This window comes from Poecile atricapillus, chromosome 8, assembly GCF_030490865.1.
Source record: "Poecile atricapillus isolate bPoeAtr1 chromosome 8, bPoeAtr1.hap1, whole genome shotgun sequence".
NCBI classification, from domain to species: Eukaryota; Metazoa; Chordata; class Aves; order Passeriformes; family Paridae; genus Poecile; species Poecile atricapillus.
In genome coordinates, this window is record NC_081256.1 from 3276493 (window position 1) to 3298256 (window position 21764).

Consider the following 21764-nt stretch of genomic DNA (forward strand, 5'->3'; position numbering starts at 1 on the left):
CTTATCAAAAAGTATCAGGTGCTGAAAAAAAGGCAGGTCCTGATGGCAATTAAGAGAAAATTATAAAGGACACCAGCTAGAAGCCAGCAAAGGAAAACACTACCAGAGAAATTGTAAAAACAACAATGTAATAAGCAGTTCAATTATTTATCCAGCAAAAATCAGAGTAGTTCCTTTTTATGGAATTTGAGGCATAGAGGACAAATGGAAACTTCAAAATTAGAGTTAATTATTTTATTTCTGATAGAGAAAGGAGAAATGAGGCAGGAAAAAACCCATGTTACGATAATCAGATGTTTTTCCACAAATCAAAACCACTTGGTTTTGGTCTCCATAACCCCAGCAATACAAAAGATTAATTGATACCACTTCTACCACACATCACCATTTCCACTGGTTAAGCAGAGTGAAACAACCAGAGGAATGCCAGGTATAACTCAACACAAGCAGTTGAGAAAGCCCAGGTCCAAGCTCAGTGTCAGGCTGCAGTAGATAAACACCAATCATGTACCCCAAGATCCTGGATTCTGTTCCTTGTTGAAGCAGCAGCCAGGTTCTCAAAAGTCAGAGTATCTGCAGTAGCAGATGTCAAATATCTTTTGCCAAGGCACATCAAGTCACATCCTCCCACAGGGAGCTCTTGGCATGGCTGAACTTCAGCAGTAACAGCAAGAGCTGCCCTGTTCTAGTGTCTGGGAACACTGTGCTCCTGTATCAGCCTTTCAAATGTATCTACTGTCAACAATCCCACAAAAATATTGCCAGGGAAGGAACTTTGCCTAAATACAATTCAATTTTATAAATCATAAGCAATATAAATGTGTAACACAAAACTAGGTGCCTAGACATACTGGAATACATTTAAAGAGCTTAAGATGCCCCTCCACTCTCAAAGTTTCACATATGTATTTAGAAGAACAGAAAACATTAATGCAACCTTCCTGAGAAAGCCTGCATTTGAAACCTCCTTGCTATTTTCTTCCCTCAGCATCCTCCCAGATGTTTAGGAAAGAAAAGCAGGTTCAGCAGCACCTCCTACCCAAACCCAAGATTATGTCCTCTGCTTAAGGATCCAGCATGGAGAACACTGCAGGAACAAGGAGGTGCCTCTCTGATGTGCAATGCCCACTCTTTGGTGGGGTGGAGGACTGGCAAAGCCTAGCACCACGTCCAGCTGGAAGCTCCCAAACAGAGCATGTCACCCATCTGGCAGCTCTGTGGTGCCACGTACATCACAGCCAAAGAATTCCCTTTTTTCTCCCCACTTACATACCCTGACAGCATCCCAGTGATGGATCAGTGTTGCCATGGCATGAATAGATCTGAAACAAGTCTACACAGTTGCTGAAGGGAGGAAAACACCACGCCTGAAACACATGTAAAGCTCACTGTGGTTCTGAGGGGCCAAGAAGGCAATAAAGGCCACTTTAATGTCTTTTTTCACTTCCTCCAGAGTTTTTAGCCTGCTTTCTTCAGCATCAGAAAACCAGGTGGAAAGCCTGGAAAGCACTACCCAGCTTCTGCTCCCAAACACATCACTCACTTCCTACAGTCAGCACTTCAGAACCAAGTCTGGCAGCAGAGCTTGCAGATGACAAGTGGATGGATCCATCATGGATCTGAACCGCACTCCTTGAAGAAGGCAGATTTCTGCCCCCTGCTATTTAAGACATTTCATGTACATGAGACTTTGAGAGATCTAGACAGATAATTCCAACAAAAACAGAAGTTACTCCCTAAAGCAATGAAGGAGGCACCAGACATTTTTTGTACCTCCTCCATTAAACATTGGCTCTCATACTGCCCTTAGTATAACATGTTTCTGCGGTCTTAGAAAGAGGCTCTAAGACTTAAAAAAGCTCTCTGAGCCTCCCAGAGCAATGAAAGGTCCTCATCTTCTCCTACAACCAGCCAGCTGTATGCTGGAGGAATGGATGTGATACAGGAGGAAGGATGATTCATGGAGGAATGGGGGAAGGATGCTGCTGCCAAGGGCTGAGTCTTGCTCAAAAGCACACAGCTCCTTCTGGCCACCCAGTGCCACCTGGCCACAAAGACACCAGACTTCCTCCTTGGTAAAGGGAACTCTCCCCAGACACAGAAGTCAGGCATCTGTCACACCTGGAATGGATGCACCCCAGTGCATCCAGAGCCTGCAGAAATCCAGCAGAGATGTTCCACATGCTGGTGATGGTTCCCAGGACACCCTGAAGGGACACCATGCCTAACTGCTTTGGAGCAAGATCTGATGGGTGTTTCCAACAGCAGTGATCTCACTCAGTCCCACAACATCCCACAGTGGTCCAGACCAGGAGAGGATCTGATGCCACCTCTAGCACAAGGCCATTTCTTCTTGCTGCTCAATATCCAATCCAAGCTCAAAGTGGAAAAGCACTGGGCTTAAAGTTCACTGAACATTAAACAAGGCTGACTTTTGACCTGGCTCAGACCAAGTTTTAGGTTAAAAGTTACTCATTCATTTTATTTAAACAAATCTGCCTACCTTCACTCCAGTACACTGCTAAGGGACAAGTTTTTAAACACCTCAGATGGGAATGCCACCATAGTCTCATGGGAACTGATCTCAGGTGACCCTTCATGTGGTGGGCCAGGCCAGGTCCATTGGTCTGACCCAGGATGCCACATCCTTCCTAGAGAGAGGTCCCCAAGAGACAGCTTCAGGGGTCTCTGGCAATCCCTGGCCCCTGCAAGAGACAGCTTCAGGGGTCTCTGGCAATCCCTGGCCCCTGCAGGAGACAGCTTCAGGGGTCTCTGGCAATCCCTGGCCCCTGGGTAACCTCAGCAAGGGGCAGCCTGTGGCCTGTGAGTGATTTCAGCTCACCCTGTGAGGTTCTCCTGGGCCAAGTCAGAGCCAGGAGCACCATGTGGCAGTTCCACAGAAACAGCCTTTATTGCCCAGCAGCTCTGCAAAGGGGAGCCAGAACCAGGCAGGAGCTGGGGTTTTTATGGGGGAAAGCCAGGGTGGTACAAGGGGGAAAAACCAATGGGTTACAAAGAATCAACACCGGCATCAAAGCATGGTGGGGCAGCTGGAGCTCTCACCATGACAACAGAGGATGGTCTTGTTCAAGAGGTACCTCTCCAGAAGAGCCTTGAGATACTCAGACCTTCCTACAGGTCCCTCAGGGCACATTTCTCCAAGGGAAAGCCTTGGCAGGCTCACCTGCCTCCACACCTTCATCTCCCCCTTCCATCCTTTTCCTGCCAAAAGAAACCTTAACAGTAAGGTACCTCACTCTCCTCTCCACAAACTCCCTCCAGATGAACATGATGGGAACTTGGCTGCTTCCACACTGTGCTTTAAGCTTGCAGAGGCATCTGAAGATAAAAAGTCCTGGATATCTCCTGACAAGAGGCACACAATTTTTTTTTCTCGCTCCTCATGCTATCGTACCAGTATCCCCTGAGGCCAAACTGGTAGAGAATCCTCAAGCCCTGGGTATGCTGGTGAGAATAACTCCTCTCATGTAGGAAGAACCACAGCATCTTACTATTAAAGCAAAGAAAAACAGCAGAGCAGCCTAGCAAAGTTGTCAAACTATTTTAAGATTTTTAATTTGCATTTCACTGGTCTTTTTGTAGGTTTTTCTTTTTTGGTTTGGGGCTTTTTTCTAATTATTTTTGAAGAATCAGGCCAATTCAGCTAAAGTACTTCTGTTCCACTGAAACATGCTCTCAGATTTGTAACAGATATATATACTTACATATTTACATACATAGCCTCATCTATTTTTGAGTTAAGAAATAATGTATTCATAATACAGTGACATTTCAGAAATAAAAGCTTTTTCATTAGCTGTCCAACATGCATATAGGCCAGAGTTGTATGTTGTCAAAGGAAATTACTTTCACATGTCATTAGGTCTGAATTTTTCTTCCTCATTCCAAAGTAACAAATATAGAAATCACCAGTTAAAATGCATCAGCCTGATGAATATTTTCTGAAGTCTGCTAGAACAGTAATTTAAGGGTATTTTCCCCAAAGTACAAGGCTAAAAATTGAAAACCAGCCCCAGTTCATAGGTTCTGTATCATGTTTGGATCTCTGTACAGCATTATCTAGAGGCATCTCAAACAGGGGAAGCACCAGTGCTTCAGAAACTTGCAGCAAACCTCCCATGCCATTTTTGGGAGGTCTTTTAAAGCTGACTGAACATCAGAGTTCTTTCAGATATCTTGGCAGATTATGGCCCAAAGAGATGAAAAACCACTTGTGTGAGAGCAGAGCAGAAATTCACCACACACACTGGTCTGGAGGTGTTGGCTCCCCCAGTGCCTTGGACGTGGCCATGGTGCTGCTGCTGCCAGGGCAGATGAAAGCTCTGGGCTCTGCTCTCTGCCCCAGCCCAGGGAGCAGCAGTGCTGGTGCTGAGCACCCATCACCAACCACAGTGATTTGTGTGAGAGCTGTGCTCAGAGCCCAGGGACACACAGCGCTGCCTGGAGCACAGGAGGAGGCTGAAGGTGCTTTGTGGTGCTTCCCTACTGTGTCAGCATCCCCGGGACTCTCCTCTTCCTCCGGGGAAATCTTCCCCTAAGGCCTCTCACATCCCTTCCAGCATCCACACTGCACAAGGGGATGCCCTAATTTCTGTGGCCTTTCCCCACAGTGAAGCTGCCTTCCTGCCTTGGTGAGATCCTACCACCAGCTCTCCTTCCACCCTCCACTAACATTCCTTTTTGGAAGTCCTTTCCTTCAGTTTTGGTCAGCTTTTCCCCCCAGCTCTCCCAGATCCACTGTATGCAGTGCTTGTTCATCCAGGCATTTCAGAGCTTCTGCACAAGTCCCACAAAATGCTTCAAGTGCAAAGCAGTGCCTGAGACGAGTGTCACCTGCCACAGCACCGACCTCAGACAGAGAAGCCACAACTACACAAAAACAGAGTGGCCAGCAGTGTGGAGAGAGGTCACAGAGCCACATACACCAACACCCAGCTCCTGACAGAGCTGCCCAAAACTCACAGCACTGCTGGGACTGTCTCTAAAGCACACACAAAACTGCAGCCAAAACAGATGCAGATGGGTTCACACTGCACTTCAGCACAAGTAGAATGAATTGCACTGTTAATCCTACACAATATCTTTCCAGGTGCATCATCCTATTACCTTAATGGGAATTATTTCAGTATATGGTTGAAGGCTTTGCTGCTGGTGTCCACTTGCTTGGACACCCTCTGTGGAAAACCACTCCTAAACCTGGACACAACACACTGAAGCACATCCCTCTCCTCTGTCCATTTGTGACCAACACACAACAAACCCTCTGCTCCAACAGGCAGGCTCTGCCCCTTTCTCCTCAAGCAGGAGGGGGTCAGAGGCCCCCACACAGCCACAGGGGCATCAAGGAGGGTGTGTGCCAATTTTTGGTTTTACTTCCCTATTTCAGAGGTAAGTCCCTTTCCCACTTCAGATATTAACATATAAAACAATGTAACTGCTGAGAAGGGGGTAGGTAGATATACAGATATTACAGACTAAATATATCACTTTGGTGGTTTTCATATATCCATCTCCTCCAGCAGCCTTGCCATCTTGCAAGCCAGGCCTAACCAGGCCTGCCTAGTCTAAAACCAGACTTGGTAACAGAGGGCTGGGTTTGACTGTTCAACAAGGAAGACTTCTGAGCATTTCAAAAGGGGCTCAAGATTTTGTTCTGGCACAAACAGAAGGTGAATCTTCAGTGCTACCAATGCTCATTAAGAGAGGGAATATCTCCACACAAGAAGGTGTATCTGAGCTTGAAAGGTCAACCTGGCCTTGAGTTTCAGCTGTCCCAAAGGCAGGCACCCAATCAAGGCCAGCAGTCCCAGTCCCTGCTGCCTACCTGTGCCTTGCACGTGGATGTGCTCTGCACTGCCACAGCCTCAGAGAGGATGGCTCCCATATCCACATGAGATCCAGCCAACTCACCAGCTCACCTGGCATCACACCTCAAGTCACATCTTTGTCCAGCTAGCAGATGACTTCCACAGAGGAACAAATAAGAAAAACAGAACAAAAAAAATTTGTTTCTGTACAACAACCAAAACAAGAAGTTTTGCAGCAGAGGACTGGCTGACCTGCTTCTTTAATCCTTTATTCTCCACCCAAATCCCACCTAACCAGAAATCAAACTGTCTCCAGCTTAGTTTTCTTCTTTCCCCAAGAAAAGAGCAGCTGCCAGCGATGCCTAAGGCTATGCCTTTTCTTTTCCACTCACCTCCAGCAGAGCATTCCCACTCCTGCCAATGCTCCCCAGGCTCCACACTGCTCTGTCTTGATCTCTCTGCAGATTTTGGCTCTTCTCTGCCCTCTTTGGGGTTACAAGTCCAGTGGGCCCTAGGCAAGCAGGCTGTTGGAACACCACTACCCTCACCCAAGTGTTCTAGTTTGCAATGCTAAAGGTAACACAACACTGGGAGAGAGAAGTGTTGCTCAGCCAGAAAGTAAGAAAGGGAGGTGCATTTTCCATATTAAAGGTCACATTTTAAGTGGAGGAGAGGACATTAGCATGTTTCCAGCAGAAGAGGAAGTAAGGAGCGACAGCTAGAACTCTTGATGCCAGCAAGTTAAATATTTAGAGAAGCAGCTATACAATGAGGTCCTCCCAAACCTTCTTCAAGCACAAAAAGAGGCATAAACCCAATACCTACATTTGCAGCTGCCTCTAGAAGTGCTTCCTAGCAAGTTAGCCTTCCTGTGCACAAGAGAAAAAAGGAGGTCCCAGCATCAGCAATAATCCCTGCAATGGCTCACATGACACTTGTCATCCTTGAGGGCAACAGCCAAAGGATTGCAGTGTTGTGATAAGGGGCAAGATACCAGTGGGGAAGAGTGATAGGAAAAGTAGTGACACCACCAACAGAAGCACTTCAGGCATGATCAGCAGAGGTCAGCTGTGTAAGCAGGCAGCTGATCACTCTAACCTAGAGCCAAAGGCAATGTCCCCAAGGGTTTCTATGGAAAGCTTTATCAAAACGAGCCCCAGTATTAACATTATTAGTATTATAACATCTCATATGCATTTTATGCAAGTCAGAATAAATACTGGATATCAGACTCTTATCTCTGGCACAAAACCAATACATGTCAGCTTCTACAAGGGCTCCCACAAGAAGCAGAATGTTTTATTTTGCTTTAAAGGAGAAATGTAGGATAGTTGCTAAGGGAGTATCAGGGAGCCCTCCCTGTTTTCTTTACTATCCTCCCAACTCTGCTTGTAACATGAGATGGCCTCAATGCAAACAGCAGTGCCTCAATGTATGTGGCCTTGTCACACTGACAGCAGCCCTGCTCTTGCTGCAGACATGGAAGTGAAAAAAGGCACAAGGAAAAAAAAGAGGAAGAGCTATGGTCATTCACCTTCATCTCCAGGTTCCTTTGCTGTCCACAGAGGTTCCTGTCAATCCCTTCCAGGCAGCAGCAGATTGCCAGGTAAGAGCTGTAGGAGATGCCACCACAAGCAGCACATCTGTGGTCTCCATGCAATTCTTCATGCTCCCATGTCCCTTTTAGCTCAGTGCTCTTGCCTAGGAAAGAAATTAGGGTGAAGATGTTAGACAGCCACATCAGACTGATCAGGAGACTACAACCACCAGCCAAGACCAGACAGCAAATCAGCAGTGGCACAGAAACACCCAGAGCATGCAGACACTGCTGTGTCCACACCATGTGTCCTGGATAAGGCCAACAATCAAGCTGCTGACACCTTCAAACATTACTTCAGTAAAACACCACACAGAGCCTTGTTTTGAAGGCAAAACCTGCTGGTGAACACCTGCTGGCTGCAGAACTCACTACAGTCTAATGCCAGGAGCCAGGGAAAGCTGGTAATGCTGACATCAGGGCAAGAAGAACTTGACCTTGAGTGCTGGAGCTATGGGTCCCTAAGGAGATTTTAAGAATGCAGCCTGTACAAAAATGTGTGCAAAGCTCTTCAAGGATCCCTCTTCCACTGAGCCATCCATAGCAAAACCTACTGCCTACTGACAACAGAGGAGGGATGCAGTGCAATTACCTGGTGACCCTTGCTGGAAACACAAAAGAGCCTTTACAGAGTTTTTATTTCCAACCTCTTGCCTACTTCTAAATGAAACTCGGTGTAACTGCAGCACACAACCTAAAATCCTCTTAAATAAGATATTAATCACAAGACTGTTTAGCAAGCAAGAGCACACAGTCCGCTTGAGGAAACACTACCTCCCATAATTATCCTGCCCTGGGCAAGTTTCCAGTGTATGTGCATGGCCTGGCATATGCTCCATCTCAAGTTCAGCAGCTCAGCTTTCTGCTCTCAGTAGGGAGCCCAAGCACTCACAGCTTAATAAGAGGTCCCAGTATGTCCATATCCCAAATTACTGCCAGCCTGAAGCATCCATGGGACCCTAAGCCACAGCAGCACACCACAGCAGGGGAGGCAAAGCAGGAAAAAGGTAAGCTTAGGCTTTATATATTTTGTGTGACGAAGAAAAGGAGGAAGATGGGGAAGAAAAGAGAGGTAAAAAGCAAGAAAGGAGGAAGATATTGAAAAGACATGCAAAGACATGTTCAGCAGTGTAGGACAGCGTAGGCACACAATGCCCTACTTCAAGCACTGAGGTCCTACCAGTACAGGGTGGTGAAGTTTCCTGCCATATGAGAGAGTGAAACTAGAAAGATACTTGAGGGTTAGGTGAGAAAGGAAAAACCAGCAACAGCTACCTGCTAGACTGAAAAATATCATTCTTGGTGTCCACCAGCCTGCAGCAGTGTCTTGCCATGGCTGCATCTTTGAGAAGTACCTCATGGAGCAAGGGGTCAGCCATCACAGCAAGTGAGGAAATCTGCACAGGCAGACCCCCAGGACAGCTGTAAGGCAGCCCAGGAAGGCTGCATGAGTAATAGTGAGCCAGAGCCCCAGCACTTTCACATGCCAGCCTAGGAAGTCCCCAGCCTGCAAGCTCAGCAGGATCCCCTCGCTGCAGGCTGTGCTCACACCAGCCTTTGTGGCCTGCAGAAAGGGTGCATTTAAGTGAGAAAAATGTTGCAAACAGGAGGTAAAAGGTATGCAGAGAAGCACAGACAATTGAAAAAGGCCAGCACACTGGTTGTCCAGCCAGGCAGCACTTCTTCAGGGGCAGCAGTTTTAAAAATATACAACAATCCACCCCTGGCTACGTTCTCCCTGCTGAAGTCTGCCTTTACACATGACTGGAAAGTGAGCCCAGAGATGCCACCAGAGGCAATGCAAGTTCTGCTGTGGCAGAGCCTGGGCAGCCACAGAGCTGTAAGAGGGTGAACATCAGCCAGGCTGGGGCCATGGGAGCTTCCCAGTCATCTACCCATTCCTTCCTGCTAACAGGGAAAAATGCTCAAAAATATTCACCAGCATCTCTGGGAGGCAAAAGGATCAAGGGGACATGTGCCCCTGAGCAGAGCAGGACAGCAAGAGTGGCTGCTCAGGAGCACCTCTGACAGCCCAGCACCTTCCAGATGTGCACAGAGCCTATGCTGGGGCTGTGAGCCACCAGCTGCAGGGTGGGCAGTGTCCCTTGGCAGAGCCTGAATCCTCAGCACTTGCTCTGAAAGCCATGAGGACATGAGTGATCAGGCCTCCTTGCCTCCTGGCCAAATCAGAATATGAGGAACTCAGCTACACAACATTTCCACGTGGCAAATTTCCCCATCACGAATACAAGCAGGTAATTAGTAAAAGAGACAATAGCTTGAAAGATGACAAAGTTATTTAGGGGCCAAAAATTACTCCCCAATTCAGAACAACGTAAAAGTTTTCATTAATTAATCATTAATTCTTCTTCCCTCCTAAGAGGATCTGTATGGAAAGATCCTGGAGAGTGCTGTAAATGAAGTGCCAGCCCAGGTGCCTGCAGAGATTTACTGCACTCTAGTAACATCCAGACTCCAGTGTGACAGGTCTGTGCACTAACAGCCAGTAATCACCAGACTGGGACCAGGAGGAGGAGGAGGAAACAGCCTCCTCTGTCATTCAGCATTCCTCCCACTGGCAGTCAATGCAGACTTGTGACTTTTTTTTTTTCTATGAGTGAGGAATTATTTCTCCTTCCTACCTTACCAGCTACAGCTTAACCAACAGCCTGATGGATGCTTTGGCAGAGGAAAACATCCTGCTGTCTGTCATCTTGTAAAAGAAATGGTATCTGTTTATTGCTTAATTGTTAATGCTGATTCATCCCAAAGTTAGAAATCTTGCACCACAACTCCTCCAGAATGCAATAGGCAAAGCCCTGCCTGCCAGGTTAATCACAGTTAAATGGAAAATCATTAAAGCCTCTACAGAGCTGAGCACCAGCCAGGAATGCCCCCAAGCCCCACAGCAGAGGATCAGACAGGGGCCAGCACAGCTGGGAGGGAGCAGGGACATGAACAATGCCACCACTGGCAGGGATAGCAGTACCCTCTGGTCATATCAGTCAGATGAGAAGATGTGAGGAATAAAGAAACCAGGATGGAGCAGGTCTACCAGACACAAGGAGCAGGATGTGAAACCCAGACATTGCAGACGAGAAGGAAGTGGAATGAGACACTGAAGAGCTTCAGACCAGGACTGGTCCATGAAGAGCACTAAGGCAAGGACTGGAAGGCAGGCTGGGAACAGGCCTGAAGAGAAGTAATGACTGGAGCAAATGCCTGCTCTCAGGCCACTGGTAGATCCCATGGCTCTCCTGGTGTCAATCTACCAACAAATCCCCTCTGTACAGCCCATCCTCCCCACTCAGGCTCCACAGGGAGGACAGTGATTCATCAGCACTGCCTGGTGATGATTCAAGCAGGATGAGCCTGTGTGGTGGACAGCCCAGCCCTCTCCTCTACCCATAAAACACACACAAAAAAGACCTAATCCTGTCCCTCATTTTGTCCCAGCATACTCCTTTCACACAGCAGAAGCACTCACTGAATGACAGTGATGAAATAACTTTCTGCCTGGGTGGGTTTTTTTCCAGTAGATTTTTTTTTTTTTTTTCTTAGGGTGTAGTAAATAAGTCACAAAAGCCAAATAAAGTCTCAGGAAAGGCAAGCCAAAGTTGACAAAAAAGTGATTTCTGCCTTGCTTCTTCTACAGCTGCTATGAAATCAAACAAACCTTAGAATAAACTCACATCCCTTGTTGCCAGACCCTTGCAGAAGGACAGACTCATGATCATGTCTGCACACAAGCTGAGCTCTCAGCCACAGAGCTCCATTTCACGGACATCAGAAATTAGGAGCAGAGAATTCCTGGCAGCTTCCCAGAAGAGCACCCAGAATTGGCCAAGAACTGAGCTCCCCACTTACAGAGCTGCTTTCCCACAAACACACCATGAACTGCAGCTGCTCACACATTTATGAGCAGCACTGCAGAGGGGCCCATTGGACAACTCGTCCTTGGGGCAAGGTTTAAGTACACAAGTAAAGCACAACCTTAGAGCTGTAAAAAGGAAAATGAAAACCCCACCAAAGAACCACAAATACAGATCAATTATGCACAAAGAGCAAGGCAGCATCAAGCCAAGCAGCAGCTGTGGAACCACGCAATCAGAACCTGCAGACACACAGAGGCCAAATTTGGTCTGTATAAATTAAAAGCTGCCCTGCCTTCTGAGAACCTGGCTTTGCAACCCCTTCTGTATTTCCAGAGAAAATACAGAACTCCTTCCACTTTTATCAAAGATCTATTTCCTTTTATTAAAGCAAACTCTAGGACAAGTCAAGGGCTACTGCAGACCACTGGCAATTAATTCTGTAAGCTGGCAGCTTGTGCTTGAACAGAAGAATGATCATCATCTCAGAGGAACTGGCTCTGTGCAAATACTGTAACTTCAGCAGCACCACAGAAGAGCAAGAAACCCCAAACCATCCCTTCTGCAGAAGAGAGGCTCAGGAATCAAGAGCACAGAGAGCGGCACAAGCACTCGGGCAGTGCCTTAGTCGGGGATCTGAGACTGATGTGATCACTGCTGCCAGACCTCAACCTCTGCTACCCAGAACAGGGCTAGGAATTGAAAATCCAGTTACTGATTGCTAGGCTGGCTCAATTCTCAGGCCATTATCCAGATACCCTAGAGAGGAAATCTCCTGCTATTGGACTTTTTTCCCAGGAACAGAGAAACTCACTTGTTGCAAGGCAAGCTGAAGCAGGACTGTATCTCCCACCGTCCCCAGGATACAATGCAGCAACAGGGACAAAGCCAAGCCCAGAGCCACAGCTCAAGCAGGACCTACACGTGGCCATGGAAAAGGATGACCTGTGCAAGTTATGGCTGATCCAACCTCTCACCCAGTCACAGCCTCATCCCAGCAATGCCCCAGCAAGAGCCTTTTCCCACACCTCCCAACTTTCACACTGCCTTTCCCAGCTACTGCAAAGACCAATATTTCCATTTCAAACCCATCTTGCTCAGGATGAATTGAACTTCCCTGATCCTCCTCCCCAAACCAGAGATAAAGAATCTCTTTCTCCAGTGAGCAACACCAAATTAGCTTCTCCACAGGCCTGTTTTAAGGGGGTAGTTTTTGCAGCTCATCTGTTGTAAACCATTACACCTACTTTTTGACACAAACACACAGCTAATAGTCTCCTGGTAACTGGCTATAAAAAAAAAATCATTAGAACTACTGATAACACCAACAGCTAAATTCAGTTTTGTGAAAAATAGTAAGTGCAACTACAGAGAAAAAAGACAGAAATCATTTGGACATTTGGAGAGTGGGTAGGGGTTTTCGCAGTGGTATTTTTGGTTTTGGATTTTTTTCCCCAAGAGTTTGTTTTCATGAAACCTAAGAGAAAGGAAGCCAAGGATGTGGGAGGGCTAAAAGATGCTCAGGGACCAGAGAAACCAAAAGCTGTCTAAGAGATGGCTGCTTAGGGATCTGCAGGGGCTGAAAGGGGCTAGAAGGAGCAATACGATGCTACTTCATTCTAAGATGAGAAGGTTTCTTGGCTCATATGGCTAGCCAGGAATTTGGTCAAAGGAAATGCTCTAAAACAACTTCAAGACTGCAGGACACAGCATTAAAACACACCTGTGAGGCAGTCTCAGATGGGGAGAAGCAGGATATGACCACCTTCTCACCCAGGCTGAGTTTTCCATTTCAGAGAAACAGCCAATGATGGAAAAAGCAAGCCACAAACAGACTGTGGTTACTGAGACCCCGGCAGGTGGGCTCAGGGCAGCCCTGGTGGCCCAGGCTCTCCAAGTCATCACCAGCATCCTGCAGTCTCCTGCCCCAGCTGGCCAGGAACAACACGAGCATTCAGGAATGTGGGGGGCTGGCAACACGCTCCCAGCTGCTCTCCCCACTTATTGGGAGCCCTGCCTAGCATTTAACTACACCCCACGTTAGTTTTCCTCCAGATTAGGGAGTCAGAGCAACCAGGGGAAATCCACGTGGGTAGAAGGTGAGAAGGAAGATGAGAGATCTTCTGACAGCAGTGACTGGCTGTATGAGCTCAGCCCCCGGCCGAGGCGTGTCGCTCTATTGGGAATGACGAGAAGAACGACACAGACTCTCTTGTGAGTTTAACAGGAGAGCTCTTCCCCTCTCTTCTTCCTTAAGGTTTATTACCTCAGATCTTCCTTTTATAGACTGATATGTGAAAGTACAGAAAAGTAACTCTTACTGGTTAGTAAACTAACACATCACCATCATTGGTCAGTGGGGTACCCCACTCCTCCACCTTCTCTTGCAAGAAAACAAGGAACAGACAAACAGCACCTGCAAGGCTGTTTTCTGTCTCTGAGGATTGTTTTAATTCCTCCTTATGATTTCCCAGGCCACTTTCTCAGGCGAGACAGAGAAAGGGCCTGCTATTCCCCAGGCACTGTGCTCCCTGTTTCACAGTTAGCATCCACAGAGGTGCTGAGCCGGGCTGTGACACACGGGCTGGGCTGCGCAGGGCTGAGCCGGGACAAGCGGCTGTGACAAAGCAGGGACAGAGCCGCTCCTTTCCTGTCCAGCGAGGCTGGCTGTTTCCATGCTCGGTTCCCCTCCATGTGGCAGGACATGTGGGAATTCCTCACAGAGCCGAGGAGCTGGCAGCAGCAGGACAGTGTTTAGGTGCACAATTAAGCATTTGAAACATCACCTGCAGGGTTTGACTTGCTGTCCTCACCCAGCTCAGTAAAATCTCAGCTCAGAGGGCACAAAGGTGCAGTGGGGAGGAAGAAGGCGTTTCTGCAATACCTCGAGTAAGTGAGGCTCCCACAGGGTTTGCTATCTACATGAAGACAGATGGGGAAAAGCCAAGCTAAATTAATGCCAGAAAATAATTTTAAAAGTATGAGTTAATATGCATCGCTGACCTTGGTACACTCCCACATCTGCAGCCGTGATAAATTTCCTTCATTTCCAGCATGAACTAAACTAATTTTAATTAAGAGAGTCCAGGCTGAAATTTAACACCATTTCTGACATCAAATTTTCTAACCATTCCTTAATTAACCTTTCTGTATTTTTCTCCTTGGATTGCAAGCATATGATGATCAAATTAAACAATTCATCCATGAATATCTAATAGTTACCCAACTGCACTCCCCTAATAACTAGGTAAGCTTCTTAACCTTAGAACATGCAGTTAATCTGAAAGAGATGGGTGCCTTGCAAAGTGCTTTACAAAGTGGAGAGAAGTCTCCAAAATTGAGAGTGGAAAGGGAGAGGGGTGCCGTATCACACTTGAAAATTAATTTGACTGTTACCCCAGGTAGAGACTTTAAGGAGTTCACCTCAATTTTTAAAAACTCACTTCTAACCACATTTGAAATTGCTGAGCCACATCCACAGAACCTAAAATAATTGCCACTCCACACCCACACTATGTTGTAAAAGAATAAAACAGAAGATACAAGTAACAACTGCTCTGAAAATCAGCAGATAAATCTACGGAAAATGGCATCACATCCACACAGCTCCCCCACCTTTCTGTTCTGTTCAGACACCTCTGGAAAAGCAGGCAGCCCGGCAGTGCTCCATGAACATGGAACCACTGCCCAGCTCCAAGGCTCCATCACCTTTTCATACACTTCAATCCCCAGGAAGCTGCTCAGTCTGCAGGATTCAAGACAGCTATTCTTTAAACAAACATTAAATTAAATCTGAAGAGCCTAAAAATGCCAGTGATCCCTCACTTTGTCCCATTAGCAGAAAGTCTGACCAACCCATCACACAAAGGCATTCCAGCCATTGCTCTTCCTTCCTCTCCAGGGGACTCCCATATCTCTAAAAATACCCTTTCATGTCACAGGCACAAGCAATACTTATTTCTACCAATTCCATTTTTGTCTTTGGGAATCCCCCTGCCCCCAATACTAAAACATATCCTTGGGACTACTTAATTTCTTATTCCCAATTCTTTCCCCCAGATGCCATTCCTGTCCGGTTGAAACCCGCCCCTGCAGCATTTGTTGGAGTCAAGTCACAACACATCCCTCACTGGGGAGGAGGTTTCTCTCCACTATGGGCTCTGTTCAGAAAGCTACAAGGCAGCTCCCTAGGCAGCTACACACTTCACAAAATAAATGTTATCAAGCTCTGGAAGGAATTTGTTAAGACACAACCAGTCACCCTTTGACAATCTTCCCAAGAAAGCAACACTCATGGACTATATAAGGATTTGTGAAAAATGGATTTCAAGAACAGCTGTTAATAAGAAACAAGCTTTATACTCACAGACACCATCATCTGGATGAGAACAAAATCATCCAGCACCTTCCAGACCCTCATAAAACATATAAAGTATTCATCAGACTTGCCTGTGAAATACCAGCCCAGAGGAGCCAGAACACAACTTTTCCATCTTTGCTACATTTCTGCTAATGGACTTCACTTACAAAGCACCCAACTCCTCGACAATTATTTACACTGAAGCTCTGCTGGAAAAGTAAGAGCTGGAGTACAAATATAAATTTATATAAAAATGTAAGCAACCCAAAAAGTATAAAGTATCATAGAATCATCATAAAAGGTTTTGGGTTGGAAGAGACCTCCAAAATCATCTTGTTCCAACTCCCTGCCATGGGCAGGGACACCTTCCACTAGCCCAGGCTGCTCCAAGCCCCATCCAGCCTGGCCTGGGACATTTCCAGGGGTGGGGCATCCACAGCTTCTCTGGGCAACCTGTGCCAGGGCCTCTCCACCCTCACAGGGGAGGAATTTTCCCAATACCCAATCTAAAGTTAATTTCTGTCAGTTTGAAGCCATTTCTCCTTGTCCTGTCACTGCAGGCTCTTGTAAAAAGTCCCTCTCCACCTTTCCTGCGGCTCCCTCCAAGCACTGGAAGGCCACAATGAGGTCACCCTGAAGCCTTCTCTTCTCCAGGCTGAACAATCCCAATTCTCTGAGCCTCTCCACAGGAGAGATGCTCCATCCCTCCAATAATCCCAGCAGCCTATTCTGGAATTGCTCCAAGAGGCCAATGTCCTTCCTGTGTTGGGAACCTCAGACCAGGTGGGTGCAGCCTTCCAAGTGGGGTCTCATGAGACCAACAGGGAGGTTTTATCCTAACAATTACAATATTTTACATCTAAATTTCTAATTTCTTTAAGACCCCTTGCAAGCACAAAGAATGGCAGACCACAGTCACAGGGATAACCAAGAATTAACAGAGTGATCATCCATCCCTGGACCAAAGTAAAATCTTGAATTTAGGAAGAACTAAACTGTGAGAGAAAGAGATAAAAACAAAAACCAACCAAATAAATAAACACAAGAGAAGGAGATTAAAACAAAAATCAGCCAAATAAATAAACATTAACCCAACTTAGTTAACAAAGGATCACACTCAAATTTTCAGTCTTGCTAGGCTGTGCAGCTCACAGCATAAAGACATCATCTCTGATAAGTTTTATATTAATTTAAGATATAAACTAATTGCTTTTGGGATGCTCCGTGCCTTTGGAAGAGAGCAGCTCAGGCAACAGAGCTCTGCTGCAGCCTTTCCTAAGGATTCTGCCTTACAAACAAATTCAGAACAAAAAGTCATTACTCTGATGTTATACTTCAAACATTATTTCACAGTAAAAGCAGGTCCTTGAGATTAGCAGGGGGAAACCAGGACCACAGGCATCCTTTAGTCTGCAGGAGATCCATTTTAGAAAGCTGTCATTGCTGCACAACTGCCCTGGCATTTTCTGTTGTCATTCCAATACCAATGAGGGTCATCACACTCTCCCCACACACTTGGGACTCTGCTGGCACTCACAGGGTATTTGCAGAAAATCCAGTGAACACAGGTTTATTGGAACCCCTCTGATTTCCAATCAGCAAGTGCTGTACCACAAAGACACAAAGGGCAAACTGCAATGCATGTTAAAAAATTCATCCTTGCTGTCAAGAACTTTTATTTTTCTACAAAATTTTACAGCTGAAAATCCAAAGGGCTGCAATGACTATAAGCAGAATGGATGCAATATTTAAGAAGGGAGCATTAGCTTGTTTCCAGTTTCCACCAGCCTCAGGAGTCGCAGGCACAAGCTGGGCTCTGTGACAAACATGCCTGCCAGTGCCCAGGGATCAGTGTGGGATGTACAGCCAGACAGATTGGCATCCTGTGCCGGGTGCATTCGGCTTCTCCACTTCCTCAGCAGCACCGAGGTACCAGGAGCAGCTTTGCTCAGCTCATTTTCAGTAGCTGCCAGTTCCCAGAGCTAACACGCATCAGGAGTGCAGAGAAATGTTAGCAAAGTCTGGCACAGAGCTCCCTTCTGCCTGTAAAGACAAACCATTCCCAAGCAAAGGAGTCTGGGGCACAGGAGACAAGGTAAAAAGTAGAGGCGTTCCCACACTTCAGCATCCTGTTAGAAGGTGAGATATTATGAGCACTGTTTCCAATCTTGCAAACAGACTTTTTATTTTAGCTATTTATAGAGAAAGAAACTGCGAGATGCTGTGCTGCAGCTTTCTACACCAACCTCTGTTTGAGAACACTGCTTGTGGGAACTTGTGAGCAACAGACCACAAGCAAACATTCAAGACCATCGCATGACTTGGTGGCAGAGCTTTTATTTCAGAGACACCCCAAGCAGCTTCCAAATGCTGCAGTGATGAGCAAACCCAAACTAGGCAAAGGCACAGCTTGGAACCTGCTGAGACAAAAAACTACAGGGCAGACCTCCTCTGGTTTCACAGAAGAGCTCCTGGACACACACACACACACAACTTTGTACATGAGATCTGCATGTGAACAGACTGCTCTACGCACACTCCACCTGGAAGGGTCTTTACCATGGTCCATGCTACTGGAATGTGCTGGGAAGCACATGCACACCAGTACACACATTTCCCATGGCTTCCCAGCAGCCCTCAAACCAAAGCATCTATCCTGTGCAGCTGGAATCATAGTGACAGGTAGAAATTGGTTTAAGGCAGCACTTAAGCCTGACAAGTCACTGCTTTGCAGACACCACTTTTTACCATCGTTCACCCTGTGGCTCTGGGAATCAGGAAAACTCATCTGCAAGTGGAACAAGCAGATGTGCATTCACATTCAGTGCCATCAGTGAGCCACAGGGAGGGATTTTACAGAAGCTTTGGGTTCACAGCTCACCAAAGGCTGAGCTGCAGCAGACATTCAGAAAGGCAGTAAACCTCAATTTTTACCTACAAGCAAGTGGCTCAAACATATAAGTTTTTGCAAGGTTTTTAATCACACAAGTGATTAGAGGATCTGATAACAGCAATCCCTGCTGGCTCGACATCTAAGAGCACTTTATACAGAAAGCATCTCATTTCATCTTCTAGTTTTTTCATCACCACAATTATAATTAAAAGAACATTCAAAGGAACCACTTGTATTTCACACTTCATTGACAAGTTCCCCAGTCAAGCAGCACAGATTTGAAGCACATCTGAAGCCACCAGGAATGCTCTTCAAACACAAACATGTCCAGCCACCAGGCCACCTTACCCTCGGGAGCAAAGCCTGTCCTTGGTGAAGCAGCTACAGTGAAAGCTGTAATATGTAGGTCAGTGTTCTCAGAAGGGCTATGGCTAAGACAAAGTATCAGATTGATTCATAATGCTCTCCGATTGCTAATCCTGTGCAGAATTCTGATTTACATCACTCTTCCAAAATCTGAGGGCTGTGAAAAAGGTCTGAATACTTTGAAAAAGTATCATCAAAACGATTCTGTCAGACCTTTTACAGAATGTTGAGTACAGAACAGAAGAAGGACATTGTCACAGGCAGCTGTGCATGCCACTGAACCTCTCCTGTGGAAAGGGATGAGGACCACGACTGCAGCATCATTTCTGCCCTTCCAAAACCTGCCAGTGCAGCAGAGTAAGGGTGGGAGGAGAAGCACTGACAGCCGAAGAACTTGAATTCAATCGTCTCTTCCACGTCAGTCAGCCTGAGAGCAAAGGGCAACACAACCTGATCCATTCCCATTCCTGGCTGGTTCCTCCAGCCTGGAGCAGGACAGGAGCTGGGTGAGACTGTGCTGCCCAGGTGCTGTGGTTGAGGTGCCTGTGTGGGTGCTGGGGACACGCTCCTCGGCGCAGGGCTGCCCTTCAGCGCCCGCCTGACCTCCGACAGAGCCTCATACAGCTCTGAATGCACAGTGATCTGCTCCTGCAGCAGCTTCTCTTGCACCACTGTCTCAAGGACAGTTAAGATACAGAACATTACCGGCTGCATCTGCTCTGCCCTTTGTTAGACCACCCCGACCATCTCATACTGGCACCTCCATTTCCTCTCGTGTATTCCCAGCTCCCGCAGGAGATGACTCTGCCAGCAGTCACTGCTAAACAAGGTTTAAGTACTCACCTATTTTGTCCCTAAAAATACAGGTCTCCATGAACAATGATACACCTGCATTTCCATTCTTTGGTTTTAACCAAGTTACAGAGCACACGAACAGCAGCCACCAGAGCAGGCAGCCTGCTCAAAGCCACATCAACAAATATTTTTGTGTCCAGGAATTAAGTAGATATGATCAGATATTCCTCTCTTCTGAAACCTAACCTCAGATTTGCTGCCAGCAAGAGACACATACACGCCCAGCTGAGTGCTGCAGCTCCAGTGATAATGTGGCAGCTCACTATTGTACCCATCTCCATTTTCAGGCCACACATCACTTTTACCAGAGGCACACATTTTGGCAGGGGACCCCACAATGTTCCCCCTAAACCCACAAAACACAGCTCTTTCCACCGCATTTAGCTTACCCAAGAGAAACAAGCATTAAGCGAGAGAAGAAAAGCAGTGGATAGATTTATCTGGAGCCAAGCTGCAGCCTTGCATGGCTGTCCTATCCCCAACACTGACACAGCACACACCTTGGCACTACAGAGCTGCTCATCCCTGCAGCACCATCACCAAACAATTTATTTGCTGAACCAGAAGAAAACAGGCAATTTGCCTCAACTCAGCAGCTGCATCACCTCCAGAGCAGTGGTTTATGCCCAGGTGAAGCTATCAGCTGCCCAGAGCAGAGCAAACCTGGCGATGGGCTGCCTGCCCTCTGGGATCCCCACATCGGCTCACCCCAACCCCCCAGGCCCCCACCCTCCCACATCAAGAGCTGCAGCTAACAGGAAAAGTCTGCCTCATTAGACACTCTTGGCCTCTGTCCCAGGGGCCTTTTGGGGAAGATTTTTCCTGGTAATATTCTTCCTCCTGGGGAGGATTTAGCATCACTCACATCTAACGAGCTCCTCAGGCATTCAGAACTCCACCTAAACCTTCCGGGACACAGTAACCACAGTGCTGCGATGAAACACAATGGATGAGTGTTTGCATTTTGTCCTGGACACCAGGAGATGAGGAGAACTTTCAAAGATACACAACCAAGGTCAGTACAATACTCAAGTTTTTGCAGCAAAAGCCAAGGACAGAAAGCTGACCCCTTCCCCCTCAGTAACACACCTTATGTATACTTACCCTTTTCTGCTGGGGTCTGCTTCTACTCTTCCCCTCTGAGAGCAGGGGGATGATGCAGCCTTGCATCACAGCACTCCCATCTATTTAAAGTTATCCCAGCTCAGAAAAAGTATTTCAGGTTAGCTACCAGTCTTTAGGCAAGTGCAGTCCTGTGCGGGTGCCACTAAAGGAGATCTCACACAAATTAGACTCATTCCTCACACATTAATAGGCAGCTCTGGTTTCTCACTCCCTCACAGCCAAGAAAATCTCCTGCTACATCCAGCTGCTCTGCCACGGCACCTTTCCCCTTGCAGATATATCTGTTTTGACACTGTCAGTGATTAGATCCAGTTGCAGCAAGCAGATATGGGAACAGCATAAAGCAGCAGCAGTTCCCACTGCTTCACCCCCTGGTCCCCGTCCACTGCCCTGATTTACCAGGGGCTCATAAACGCAGGAACAGAGATTAACCCTGAAAGACTAGTACACAGCAGCACAAAAAACACGCTACACATTATTTATTCTCTCTGCAGCCTGACCTGCTGTGCGCTAGTAGAGACGAATGCAGCTACTTCTAAAATTACTTACAGAGTAAATCCCCTGCTACGACTCGCGGGTCGCTGCGGGCTGACCCAGGCCAGCAGGGATCTGTCAAATTCAGGAGAGGGTGAGCACAAACCGGAGGCAGGCAGGGGTCGGGCTCTGCCTCATCCCCCTCTGCCATCCTCTCTCCCTCCACCGGGCGGGCTCCGCAGCCACCGAGGACTTTTGTGCCGCCAAAGCCCCGGCGAGCGGGGAGAGCAGCAGGAGCAGGGGGGACCGGCAGCCCCGGCAGCCGCCATACACATCTGCCGCTCTTAGAAGTTTATATTGACGTGGTTATAAACATAAATAAGAAGAACGATCA

General features: G+C 47.1%; 1 protein-coding gene across 6 annotated transcripts in view; it reads right to left on the reverse strand.

Annotated features, from left to right (window-relative positions):
• Window positions 1-21764, reverse strand: part of ST6GAL1 (ST6 beta-galactoside alpha-2,6-sialyltransferase 1) — a 44746-nt gene that overhangs the window by 22563 nt on the left and 419 nt on the right. The window contains exons 2-3 of one of the 6 annotated variants that reach the window (XM_058843573.1): window positions 7363-7529; window positions 6221-6339 (exon numbers count right to left, since the gene is read on the reverse strand). The gene's annotated coding sequence lies outside the window, so the exon portion shown is untranslated. Of the gene's footprint in view, window positions 1-6220; window positions 6353-6653; window positions 6778-7362; window positions 7530-8700; window positions 8720-21764 lie in introns of those variants that run through there. The other 5 variants (XM_058843574.1, XM_058843575.1, XM_058843576.1 and 2 more) reach the window with 5 other exon arrangements.